Source organism: Procambarus clarkii, chromosome 32 (assembly GCF_040958095.1).
Source record: "Procambarus clarkii isolate CNS0578487 chromosome 32, FALCON_Pclarkii_2.0, whole genome shotgun sequence".
NCBI lineage: Eukaryota > Metazoa > Arthropoda > Malacostraca > Decapoda > Cambaridae > Procambarus > Procambarus clarkii.
In genome coordinates this window covers 33,966,061-33,979,008 of record NC_091181.1, presented here as the reverse complement: position 1 = coordinate 33,979,008, position 12,948 = coordinate 33,966,061, and the positions used below count along the sequence as shown (strand labels likewise).

The 12,948-nt window shown below is 51.3% G+C and overlaps 1 protein-coding gene across 6 annotated transcripts in view; it reads left to right on the top strand.

The window, feature by feature from the left end:
- The window catches only part of LOC123759407 (transmembrane ascorbate-dependent reductase CYB561), a 107,247-nt gene that overhangs the window by 56,435 nt on the left and 37,864 nt on the right, over window positions 1–12,948 (top strand). For 2 of the 6 annotated variants that reach the window (XM_069335211.1, XM_069335213.1), the window contains one exon: window positions 563–592. The exons of the other annotated variants lie outside the window; for them this stretch is intronic. The gene's annotated coding sequence lies outside the window, so the exon portion shown is untranslated. The remainder of the gene's footprint in view (window positions 1–562; window positions 593–12,948) is intronic. 6 annotated transcript variants of the gene reach the window in all.

Genomic DNA, 12,948 nt, shown 5'->3' with positions numbered 1-12,948 from the left:
TGCGGGCACAAATAGTAAATACACACACACACACACACACACACACACACACACACACACACACACACACACACACACACACACACACACACACACACACACACACACACACAGAGAGGCTGCCTGCCCCTGACAAAATGAATTTTGTGATTAATTAGAAAGTTAATATAGTCTGCCTTGCCGTAGTTCCGGGCCCATTTTCTTTTATCCTTTAAAGGAAAATCGCAGTTTAACTTCCTTCAAGCTCAAACTATTTTAAGATTTTAAACTGAAAAAAACGGGTTCGTCTCATGATGATTCCTGATTATATATACATATACACATACATATACACATACATACATACATACATACATACATACATACATACATACATACATACATACATACATACATACTTGGGTATCTCAGAATACCTCTTGTGATACTTTGACACTACATCACTACAATCTTCTAGTGAAGATGCCAGATTTCTCAGCTAGTGTGAACATCTTTTTTTATTAAGGTTTGTCACACGTTACCATTATAGTGTGTCTAATATCTTCTCTCTTTATTCCAACAGGTAAGTGTAGACGAGGCTTACGACTAACAGGTGAGGTATTTTGTAACGGGCGGATGTTTGGCTTGAAAGGTTCACTGTTGGAGGTAGAGGGTAATGTTATTAATTTATATATTTATTTATTTATATACAAGAAGGTACATTGGGTTTGTGAGAATACATAGCATAGTATTTACAATCTTGTAAAGCCACTAGTACGCGCAGCGTTTCGGGCAGGTCTTTAATCTAACAGATAAATCTGACAGATAATGTTGGGAGTATGTGTGTGTATCTACTTAGTTCCTGCGACGGCGCTGGAACAGTCGTATTGGTGTTTGCCTTTCCACTGTAGACTTTCGGCGCCCTGGAGAGTGGGGACCTGCTGCATGGGTGACAGCTTCTCTCTCGTATCAACCTACCCTGGCTTTGCACCCTGGAGAGGCCACTCCAGAGCCCAACTCCATAGTCTCCTGAGACTGATGGATGCCTACTACTACTACTACTTAACACTGCTTAAGAAAGTTTACGTTGCTGAGAGTCAGTTACTGGGCCCGGCATTCCCAACTATCTGCCGTCTAATGCTATCAGTTCCAATACCTTTGTGCTTAGTCATACAGTTTTTTGTATAAAACTGTGCATGTGGCCCCAGCCATCTACTCTTATTAGTTCCACAGGCATCCATATGGCTGGTCTGCATGTTTGCTGTCCTTGCATGGGCTTTCCATGTTGCTAAACTTAAACATTATTTCTGGGTAGTATGTCGATACATTTTAATTATTTTGTGTGTCGGGATCATGACCCCTCTGAGTGGCTTTTCTTCAAGGGATATTAGATTCGGATGATCAGTCTGTCGTTATAACGCAGCCTTCTCGAATTAGGGTTAACGGTAGCTAACCATTAATTCTTAATTTTCTATGTAAACCTTTTGAGGAAGATTAGGGGGGGGGGGCTTCAATGTTGACCTTGCATACTGTGGTATAGGGCGCTGGTGGCTGGGTGGACAGCACGCTGGATACGTAATCCTGTGGACCGGTGTTCGATTCCCGGCGCCGGCGGAAAGAGATGGGCAGCGTTTCTTTCACCCTGAAGCCCCTGTTACCTAGCAGTAAATAGGTACCTGGGAGTTAGACAGCTGTTACGGGCTGCTTCCTGGGTGTGGTGTGTGTGTATATTGAAAAAAATAGTAGTAACAGTTGATTGATTGACAGTTGAGAGGCGGGCCAAAAGAGCAGAGCTCAATTGCCTGTCTTATTGCTTATTGCCTGTCTCTACTTCCTCATCACAATCGACTTGAGAATGGTCCAGGACGGACCGAAACGTCGTCGTCTCTTCACCTTCTAGTGTGTGGTCTGGTCAACAGCAGAGCTCAACTCCCGCCAGCACAACTAGGTCAATACAGGGTGGATCTTGCATACTGTGCTACAGGGTGGGTATTAAGTTTCTAACATTTTGAACGCATCCTTGTCTAAGTTCGTGAAAAACTGTGGTAATGTTGTGCAACCCGCCCCACGGGGTCTCCAGCTGGCCAGCCTGCCTCCTCCCTCTACCCTCGCGCTGTCCTCCAGGATCACGGGATACCAAGGTGTTTAGTTCCTGAATTATTTCATTAGCTCATGGGCTCCGCCTCTCAGTTGGGTGGCTGCAAGGTGAACAGGGGGATGAAAGTTAAGAATCGGTGCCCAATCGATCCCTTCCTGCCTCCCTGCGATCCCTCGAACCCGGCAGAAATCGTTAGAGGCCTGGGACAAGGGTGCTACCACTGTGCCTCAAAGACTTTTAAGCCATGACATGAATGGTTATGACCCAGTGAAGATGACCCCAGAGGGTGTGGCGCCGGAGAATGTGGCTTAAAACTGGTGGTGGAGCATATTGTGGGCGGCGGAGGTGGCGCGAGTCGTCATCCCAGACTTCATATAAGAGATCCGGACCACCTTAGGAAAGTCTTGGCATTCTCTTATTGCATTCCTCGCGGGCGGTGCTGGGTGCGCTGCCCACACACAGGCATGATCAGTATGTTGTGGAGGGTGGGGTGGGAGACGTGGGTGGGGTAGGGTGGGCGGCGTGGGTGGGTTGGGGGTGGGCGGCGTGGGTGGGGTTGTGGGTGGCCGGGTTGACGAGGTGGCCCCACCTGAAGGCTCCACTCCTGCACGCTCTCCTCGCCTCTCTCACTCCCTATTTACGGCTTTTATGCTTTTGTGTATTCTCACCTAATTTGTGTAATTCTGCCGCTAGAACGTAGTTCTTGGGCTCCGCCTTCTTGACTATCAGCCGTCTACTGTAGTGACAAGTCTCCATATTTCTAGCATATATCTAATTTAAACATGTGAATGGTTAGCCATTGCTACTTTAGCGCATTCCATTTTCTAACTATTAGGATAAATAATTGTTTCCTTGCATCCCTATAGCTAATTTGGGTGTAAAGTCACCTTGACGTGTTCATAAGACTTCGTTAGCATCTCCAGCAGGCTGTGAAGATGTTGGAGACATCTTCAACACTGGAATTGGAGACTCCAACACAGTATTGACCCATTGTGTTGGAGAGGTTCACTGGTGGAGGAGTGGTGGTGATGGCGTATCTTATCTCCCACATTTTCTCTCTTCTGCTTTGAGTAATACCCATCAATATTTTAATGGCCTCCACCCACGATTCTCTCTACTCTTTACATACAAAACAATTGTACTTCTAAATGGCTTCCCTCTTTCACCCAGTTAATTCCGCAGTGCATCGGGAAGTTTCGGTGGCCTTACCCCAGCAGGGTGTTGTTGTCTGAGGTAGCATGGTCCCCTGGCACTGCTGAGTGCCACATACACCCTGTACCTGCCGACTCTCTTGGCACTATCGCAGACAACCCGCTGGGGGACAGTTGTACTCTCATAGGTAATATTTCCACTTTATTGAAACTCTGATATTCAACAGCGGATGGAAGTGAGGTAACTTGTCTTGGGGAATACTGGGACCAGATTCACGAAGCAGTTATGCTTCGTGATGCGCGGCTGGGAACACCTGGGTCGCTGGCTCGAGGCTCCTCATTGCTCCAGTTGGTTTTGTGAGGTTTACATGTGGTGTGAGGCACAGTGGTGCTCCTCACAGCTCGTGGTAACCACGTCTCACTAAGACCTTCAGCAGCACCTCTTCTCTCACCTCAGGTGAGAGAAGTATTCTTTACTTTATTCTCTTCGGCGTATTCTTTATTTTAAATAGAGTTCGCTTTCGCAAGCTCAAATTCCATTAAAAAGTCATGGATGTCGACCTTTCAAAACTTCTCTCATTTCCTCACTGCCAGCGCTCCCTCCCTTCCCTCCCTCCCTCATTACGTACCTCCCTCCCTCCTCTTCCTCACCTCCCTCACTGCCAGTGCTCCCTCCCTTCCCTCCCTCCACCCTTCCCTCCCTCATTATGTACCTCCCTCCCTCCTCTTCCTCACCTCCACTTGGGTCGGACGGTAGAGCGTCGGCCTCGCTTCATGCAGGTCCGCGTTCAATCCCCGACCGTCCAAGTGATTGAGCACCATTCCTTGCCCCCCCTCCCCCCCCGTCCCATCCCAAATCCTTATCCTGACCCATTCCCAGTGCCATATAGTCATGATAGCTTGGCGCTTTTCCCTGATTCCCCACCTACCTCGCCTCCTTCCCTTTCCCTCTCCACTTCCCTACCCGCCTCCCCCTTGTGTACTTCCCCCCCCCCCTCCCTTTCTCCTCTCTCCTCTCTCCATACCTGCCTCCTTCCCCTTCCCTCTTTCCTTACCAACTTCTCCTAGTCTTCCTCCCTTCCTCGTCACCCACCGCCCGACCTTCTTATCGGCCTGGCCAGCGTCACAGTGTGAAAGGAGAAACCACTTTCCTGTTCCTGATGCTTCCAGTAAGAGAAAATATATGTAGTTGTGTTGTCGAGGGGGGGCGGGGGGGGGGTCGTCACCGTCCTGGCCAGGGGACACCGCCCCCCATTCCCCCCCCCTGGTAAAGGACTTCAATATAAGTGAACAATGTAAAGCTGTTGACTTTTATATTTAATATAAAAAAGTATGCATTTTAGAAGCCCCGCTTTCCTGTGTGTGTGTGTGCGTGCGTGCGTGTGTGTGTGTGTGTGTGTGTGTGTGTGTGTGTGTGTGTGTGTGTGTGTTCGTGTTCGTGTTTCTCCCAGGTGACGTCAGACAGTTTGCAACAAGTAAACCTGTTGATATTCACTTCCACGATTGTCGTGTAGGGCTGACGTCTAAAACGATTTGGGATGGAAGACTCCCGGATGGTGGCAGTGCTGTGGAAGAGCAGCGTTGCCTCGGATTAAATTGACGAACCCAGCAAGGTTTCCCCCCCCCCCCATCCTCGTCACCAGACGACCCCTCGTCACCAGACTAGGGAAGAAGAAGATTGGCCTGAGGGGAAATTCACAGTTCAAGGGGCTCGCAATTCCAGCCAATTCTCTAGTGCCGATATTGAGCGGCAAGATCCCCGCCTTTAACCCATCTTGCAGAAACCTTATACACACATATGCCAGAATATGTGGGCCTGCCGGCCGCTCCAAGCAACAGCCTGGTGGACCAAGCTCTCACAAGTCAAGCCTGGCCTCGGGCCGGGCTTGGGGAGTAGAAGAACTCCCAGAACCCCATCAACCAGGTATCAACCAGGTATCAACCAGGTATCAACCAGGTATGTTGTTTATATAGTGTAAGTCATTGCCAGTGATGCAGGCGATGAGTCACAATAACGTGGCTGAAGTATGTTGACCAGACCACACACTAGAAGGTGAAGGGACGACGACGTTTCGGTCCGTCCTGGACCATTCTCAAGTCGATTGTCGACTTCGACTTGAGAATGTTCCAGGACGGACCGAAACGTCGTCCTCCCTTCACCTTCTAGTGTGTGGTCTGGTCAACATTGTCAGTGATTATATGCCCCGTGTTGGTTAATATATGCCCCGTGTTGGTTAATATATGCCCCCGTGCCAATATTAATATTCATGATGGTGTTAACCGGCACCAGGGGTCATAGTGACCTCTCCTGGTCACCATGACCCCTGGTCATAGTGACCAGGAGGTGTTATAGTGACCCCTGTCACTAACAGGGGTCACTATGTTACTATAGTGACCCCTGTCACTAACAGGGTCACGTGACCCTGTTAGTGACAGGGGTCGTCACTAACTGTCACGGGACTTTCTATCTTAATGACAATCGTTGAAGCAATTACGGTAATGCGATTATGTAAGATGATGCTTCCTGAATCGAAAAATATTTTCCAAGTGGTTAATTGGAGAGCAGCCAGGGGAGCGGGAGAGCAGCCAGGGGAGCGTGAGAGCAGCCAGGGGAGCGTGAGAGCAGCCAGGGGAGCGTGAGAGCAGCCAGGGGAGCGTGAGAGCAGCCAGGGGAGCGTGAGAGCAGCCAGGGGAGCGTGAGAGCAGCCAGGGGAGCGTGAGAGCAGCCAGGGGAGCGTGAGAGCAGCCAGGGGTGCGTGAGAGTAGTCTGGGGAGCGTGAGAGCAGCCGAAGGAGCAGGAGCTGCTGGCCTAGTCAGTAATTGGTTCCTGGAGGGAAGGAGATTGTAGGACGGGCGGTGAGGGGGAAGGATCTGTGAGGCAGGGAAAGTGTTAGGGAGGAACCTGTGAGGCAGGGAAATTATTGGGGAGGAACCTGTGAGGCAGGGAAATTATTGGGGGTACTTTTATGGTACTCTGGCTCCCAGGGCCGGGGTTTAGAGTAGAAGAACTTTCTCAGCTAAGTATACAGAGAGACTTGCTGGAGGCGGTGTGAGGCAGTATACTAGTCAGGGGTTATATCTACTATCTCTCTATCTCTCTGCGCCTGACAGCTACGGAATGTTGTCATCACTGAGGGAGGCTCTTGGCATTTTCCAGCGGAATGAGGATACAGTAAAAGTAATGAGTGAATAAAGAAACACAGAGGACAGAGAAGGTAGAGAGGATACGATTGGAGAGATAGATGGGGGAGTGGATACAGGGAGAGGAGGAAGAAGAGAGGACAGGATAAGGTAAAGGAGGAAGAGGGAGAGTCTGCAACATGTTCATTATATCCACAAGTCTCATTAGGGGGAGCTCTTAGGGCCGCTGTAATTCAATGTTGAGGACTTCATATCCTGCTCCCCGCTGTGGGGGTGGTGGCGCGGGTCGTGGTGGGCTGGTGGTGGCGCGGGTCGTGGTGGGCTGGTGGCGCGGGTCGTGGTGGTGGTGGCGCGGGTCGTGGTGGGCTGGTGGCGCGGGTCGTGGTGGTGGTGGCGCGGGTCGTGGTGGGCTGGTGGCGCGGGTCGTGGTGGCTGGTGGCGCGGGTCGTGGTGGGCTGGTGGCGCGGGTCGTGGTGGGCTGGTGGCGCGGGTCGTGGTGGTGGTGGCGCGGGTCGTGGTGGTGGTGGTGGCGCGGGTCGTAGTGGGCTGGTGGCGCGGGTCGTAGGTGGGGTGGTGGCGCGGGTCGTGGTGGCTGTGCGCGGGTCGTGGTGGGCTGGTGGCGCGGGTCGTGGTGGGGGTGGTGGCGCGGGTCGTGGTGGGCTGGTGGCGTGGGTCGTAGTGGGGTGGTGGCGTGGGTTGTGGTGGGCTGGTGGCGCGGGTCGTGGTGGGCTGGTGGCGCGGGTCGTGGTGGGCTGGTGGCGCGGGTCGTGGTGGGCTGGTGGCGCGGGTCGTGGTGGGCTGGTGGCGCGGGTCGTGGTGGTGGTGGTGGCGCGGGTCGTGGTGGGCTGGTGGCGCGGGTCGTGGTGGGCTGGTGGCGCGGGTCGTGGTGGGCTGGTGGCGCGGGTCGTGGTGGGGGTGGTGGCGCGGGTCGTGGTGGGCTGGTGGCGCGGGTCGTGGTGGGCTGGTGGCGCGGGTCGTAGTGGGGTGGTGGCGCGGGTCGTGGTGGGCTGGTGGCGCGGGTCGTGGTGGGCTGGTGGCGCGGGTCGTGGTGGGCTGGTGGCGTGGGTCGTAGTGGGGTGGTGGCGCGGGTCGTGGTGGGCTGGTGGCGCGGGTCGTGGTGGTGGTGGCGCGGGTCGTGGTGGGCTGGTGGCGCGGGTCGTGGTGGGCTGGTGGCGCGGGTCGTGGTGGTGGTGGCGCGGGTCGTGGTGGGGGTGGTGGCGCGGGTCGTAGTGGGCTGGTGGCGCGGGTCGTAGTGGGTGGTGGCGCGGGTCGTGGTGGGCTGGTGGCGTAACATATCGGAAAATGACAAGCAAGGAAATGAAGACTGCGGGAGGGAGGGAGGTGGAGGTGCACTGTCATCTGGGCCCCGGGGGCGTGTTGGGAGTCTGTTTTATATGCTGGTAATCCCATTTAGATTTGTATACATAATTTTAAAGCTCTCTTCTTCTAAAGTCATTCTGGCATAAGGGAGGATTGTTCGGTGTGGGGGGGAGGGGAGGGGAGGAATTGTTGGGTGAGGGGGGGGGGAATTGTTCGGTGTGTGTGTGGGGGGGGGGGAGTTGTTGGGTGTGGGGGAATTGTTGGGTACAGGGGGGGGGGAAGAGTAGATTTTTCTTAGGTATTTGGATGCAGTGGTAAGTTGGGCTGTGTCACACATACGAGGAAAGCGGGGCCCAGGAGCTAGACCATGCCTGCTGCCAGCAGAGGCAGGTGCTTGACGCGGTGCTTCACCTGGCAGGTGTGAGAGGTTATGATGGCGTATTGATCTCACGCTGCTATTTTTATCCCTTCGCCGGCCAGCGTGAGTACCCATTGTTGACCACTAGGAGGAAGGAGAGTAGTCCTGGAGTTTACCACTGGCTCCCACTCACACACCCTTCACTACACTCAATGAATAGCTATTCATAAACAGTCTCTGCAAGTTGTGACCACTAACGTGTCTCTTTAAAGAAGAGAGCTGCTTCTGAAAGGCCATTATTGGCGTTACGTGGGAGGGGTGCATGGGAGGGTTACATGGGAGGGGTACATGGGAGGGTTACGTGGGAGGGGTGCATGGGAGGGTTACATGGGAGGGAACACTCCTCACCACACACAGTTTCTCCTTCTCAGAACACATTCTCGACTGTCACACAGTGATCAAGAAGTTATGAGGTATAAAGACCGAGAGATGAGACAGGACACATATGATCACGACATGCAAAATACTCTCGAAAGCATCATTATCAATCTACATAATCGCAGCACTTTGATCCCCATTCTCTTTCAATAAGGTTGAAGGGCCACCACAATTATCACTGGTGTTGAACTATTGTAACCTCCCCATGCAAGACTTGTGGTATAGACTCCCCCCATTGTGTACCAGACACACCTGGCCTCAGGTAAATCACAACTTCTATCACTTAGTCTAGGGATATAGAAAGTCTACGGTACAAAAGAGTTAAACAGGTCAAGCTTTTAAGGTACCCGAAACTCATCAACACTAGAGCACTAAGTTCGGACTAGGTGCTATTAAGTTAAACTAGTCGAGGGTTTAATTTACATAAAACTTAGGAACATTGGTGCAATACTCTGGAGTTAAAGTAAGTTAACGTGGTTAAGTTGTAATTAATTTGATTTTATCGTAAACTCCCTAAGGACTGTCAATATCAATGTCTCTCTAAACTCCACAACGTTAATCTAGCCCTGGTCAACATAAAGTCACTAGACATTAAACAGGCTTAAAAGTCCCTACGGACTGGCAAAGTTAGTAATCACTGACAAAAAAGTTTGTCCCAAATGGCTTGGCTAACGACCAAGTCCCCCACATGTACAAATATAAAGTCAGAAGGTGGGGCTAGAGCCGTGAAGGGCTGCAGGTGGGCGGTGCTTTAGTTACCGGGTGCTTGCAACAGGTAGGAAGGCCAGTCACGGCCCCGCTCCTGTGCCAGGTAAGTCCACTACGGGCTCACCATAGCCCGTGCTACTGGAAACTTTTCCTTCCGAGTTGCTGAATCTAAAACAACAACAGATAGGAAGGCAATAGGTATAAATAATCAATATGGATCCATTTCAAGGTAGAGTAGTAGACGTGGGGTTAGTGTATATACCTTACACCACAAGTAAAAGTTGCATTATTACAACAGAAACATTTGTAATAGTATTTAGTCTCATGACCAGTTTATGTTGTGCACATTAGAGAGGTAAATGTTGTTATACCCGGGTACCGAACCTGGGTAACAGTCAACCAAGTAGCTGGAGTACGCAAGGAAGCCTCCAGTAAAGGTGGAGATTTATGTATATGTATATATAATATATACATGGAAGATACTTGAAGGCCAGGTCCTAAATTTGCACAGAATAAAAAACAACATATTGAAGCGAAAGGTACGGCAGGAAATGCAGAATAGAACCAGTAAAGAGTGGAGAACCCTGTCTGAACATCAGAGGTCCACAGCTGTTCCACACCCTCCCAGCAAGTATTAGAAATATTGTCGGAACAAAGGTGCATGTATTCAAGAGGCATTTACATAAGTTCTTGTTAGAAATGCCGGACCAACCAGGCTGTAGTGGATATGTGGGCTTGCGGTTCGCTCCAAGCAACAAGCCGAACTCGGGAAGTAGAACTTCCAGAACCCTCTCCAGGTATGTTCCAGATATTTATCCAAGTGTGGGCCAGTAAGCGACGTTCTAGAGCCACTGTGGCCGCTCGGAGAAGGGCCCGCATGAGAGCCAGGTTCAGAATGGGCGGGGCGCATAACGGCTAGGCTGGATGGGGCTTGCCATGAGGGCTATACTGGTGGGGGTCGTGCATAGGGGCTGGGGCTGGGTGGAGTCGTGCCTGGAACCTGGGGCTGGGTGGGGGTCGTGCATGGGGGCTGGGCGGGGACTGGGAGTTGTGACGTAGGCTGCAGCCAAGTGAGTCTGCCTAGTCGACGTAGAGGCCTGGCGCGGTGTGGACGTGCACCTGTGCGGGTAGTGTCACCGCCACGCTCTCTGCTCCCGCGCCCTCCACGCCCTCCTCCACCTCTCTTGTACTACCACCTATTGCCAATATTATCTGACGGTCATGGTCAACACTTTCTACATTACTTATTACAAAGACAGATACGTAACCTTCATTGGCACCGGCGTGTATAAATAACACTTGGAAATCAAGTAAAGAAGTGTGGTGTGTATGAAATACTTGAGCGGTGATGACCGTCTCTCCCGTCCTCACCTGATGGTGTGTAGAGCGGCCTCTCTCAGTGCTCTAGTTAGGGGCTCTAGAACACCTTGATCACGGGATTGGTAGCTGCACGAGAAAAATACATTCTCACAAATTCAATTTATGCATCAATTTAAAATTTGTACAGATAGTTACGGATACTATCAACAAGCTGCTAACGCAAACGTTTGCAAGCAGCTTGACCATCGGAGCGACAAAACTGACACATGCGTCAAGGATATACTCTGGTCTTGGACTCTTTTACTGGGGAAGGTCATGGTTTACTGCGTGGACGTGTTGTGAGGGGTGAGGACGAGCCCTTGGGACGGGAGAGGTGAGGACGAGCCCCTGGGACGGGAGAGGTGAGGACGAGCCCCTGGGACGGGAGAGGTGAGGACGAGCCCCTGGGACGGGAGAGGTGAGGACGAGCCTGGGAAGGGAGGGGTGAGAGTGAAGGTGACAGAAGAGGGTTGGTGGTTCCCCGCCTGAGTAGCGAGCAGCGCCACGGGCGGGAACATCACCCTTCCAATGTCCAAACATCACATGTTTACGACCACGTATTCTGGCGTGAGATTAAACTTGCACCTGCACTCTTTGGGGGAGTAGATCAGGGCCCCGGGTGGACTCCACGTTTTGATGGACTCCATCTCCTTTTATGTAGGATTTTATGGCCAAGGTTCAAATTTGGTCTTTGGTATAGAGCAGGAAACTGAGAGGTGTGGATAATAGACGAGTGAAGTGTGTGGTATACTGTTGTGTGACGCGTCTCTTTATCATTATAAGTGGCAAATGGCATCATAGCTGCCTCAAAGTGTGAGACTGTGAGTGGTGTTGCGGAGGAGCCGCTCCGTCACACAGTGTTGGTCAGCCAGGTGTTACTCGCCCTCAACACTACCACAACACACTAACAAACCCACCAGGAACACCCTCGTGAATATCCACGTGAGTCAGTCGGTGTTGGCGCCTCGTAGGAAAAGGGGAAGGGGGGGGGGCAGGTGGTGTAATAGGGAAGGGAGGAGGAAGGCAGGTATGTAAGGGCAGGTGTGTAAGGGCAGGGGCAAGGGATGAGGGGGGGGGGGGTGAGAGAACCAGGTGAACTTCAAGACAGTCCTGTGAGACCCCGGCTTTCCAGTCCCTTGTAGCCTGACGCATCCTCTCTCAAACAATGGATCCCTTCCCTCAAGTGCTCTCCTACCCACTGATGTCCCAGTTATCCCAGCTTATCTGTCCATCTTGCACAGTGGCAGTTTGCGGGGGACACACTCAAAAGCTTTTTGACAATCTAGGAAGCTTTCAATGTACCTAATCATCATATTAATATTTCTTGGTGGCCTTGCCATAAACCTCTTAAAAGTTTGTAAAGCACAACTTTCCCGCTCAGAAACCATGTTGTTCCATCGCTGCAAAATATATTCTCTTCCTGAAAACATTTTAAAGACTTTTGCAAGGGATGCATGTTAGTAATATTGGTCTATAATTGAGCTCTCAGTATTTGTTCTTGAATATGGCATTGTATGTACCCTTTCCACAGTTATGGAAGCATGCCAGTCTATAATTATTTTACTGAATGTCCCAACTAATGCAAAACACAGTACATCTGCAGCTTCCTTTAGTGTTCTTGATGATAAGTAATCTGGTCATACTGCGTATTACTTATATTAAAGGTTTGGACGTCAATGAGATTTTGATCAGTGTGTGTATGTAATATCTACGAGTATATATGTAATGTTACTCCGTTATGATTCATCTTAAACTTGGCAGATTGAAGTACCAAGAAAGGTAATATCCGGCACGGGACTTTCTCAGTTTTCCTTAGGTAAAGTTTGTATTTGAGTCATCTCATGGGCGGGCTGCGGTGGTGGAACTCTTCTGAGTACCGCTCACAGGAAAACAGTAGAGGGCCCTCTGTTGGAGCCACTCTGCTGGTACTCACGCACTCTGAAACCTCCACCTGGTAATTACCCCGCACTCGTCCATTCATTACGAATCAACGTACCTATACTGACGGGGTTTGCACTGTCTGCCCAACCACTTGGGCTGGACGGTAGAGCGACGGCCTCGCTTTATGCAGGTCGGCGTCCAATCCGCGACCATCCAAGTGGTTGGGCACCATTCCTTTCCTTCCTCCCGTCCCATCCCAAATCCTTATCCTGACCCCTTCCATGTGCCATATAGTCGTAATTGCATGGCGCTGTCTCCTGGTAGTTCCGTTCCGTTCTCACTTGCATGTTCCTGCGTTCCCATGTTCCTCGGGCTCTCTCTCCCTTACGATCTTTCTCCCTTACACTCTTTCTCCCTTACGCTCTCTGCCTCTGCTCTCTGCCAGTGCCCCTTCTCCCCCTCCCTCAGGAAGATCACCACAGCAGGTGCCCCACAGGCATCAATTTCTTCAACTT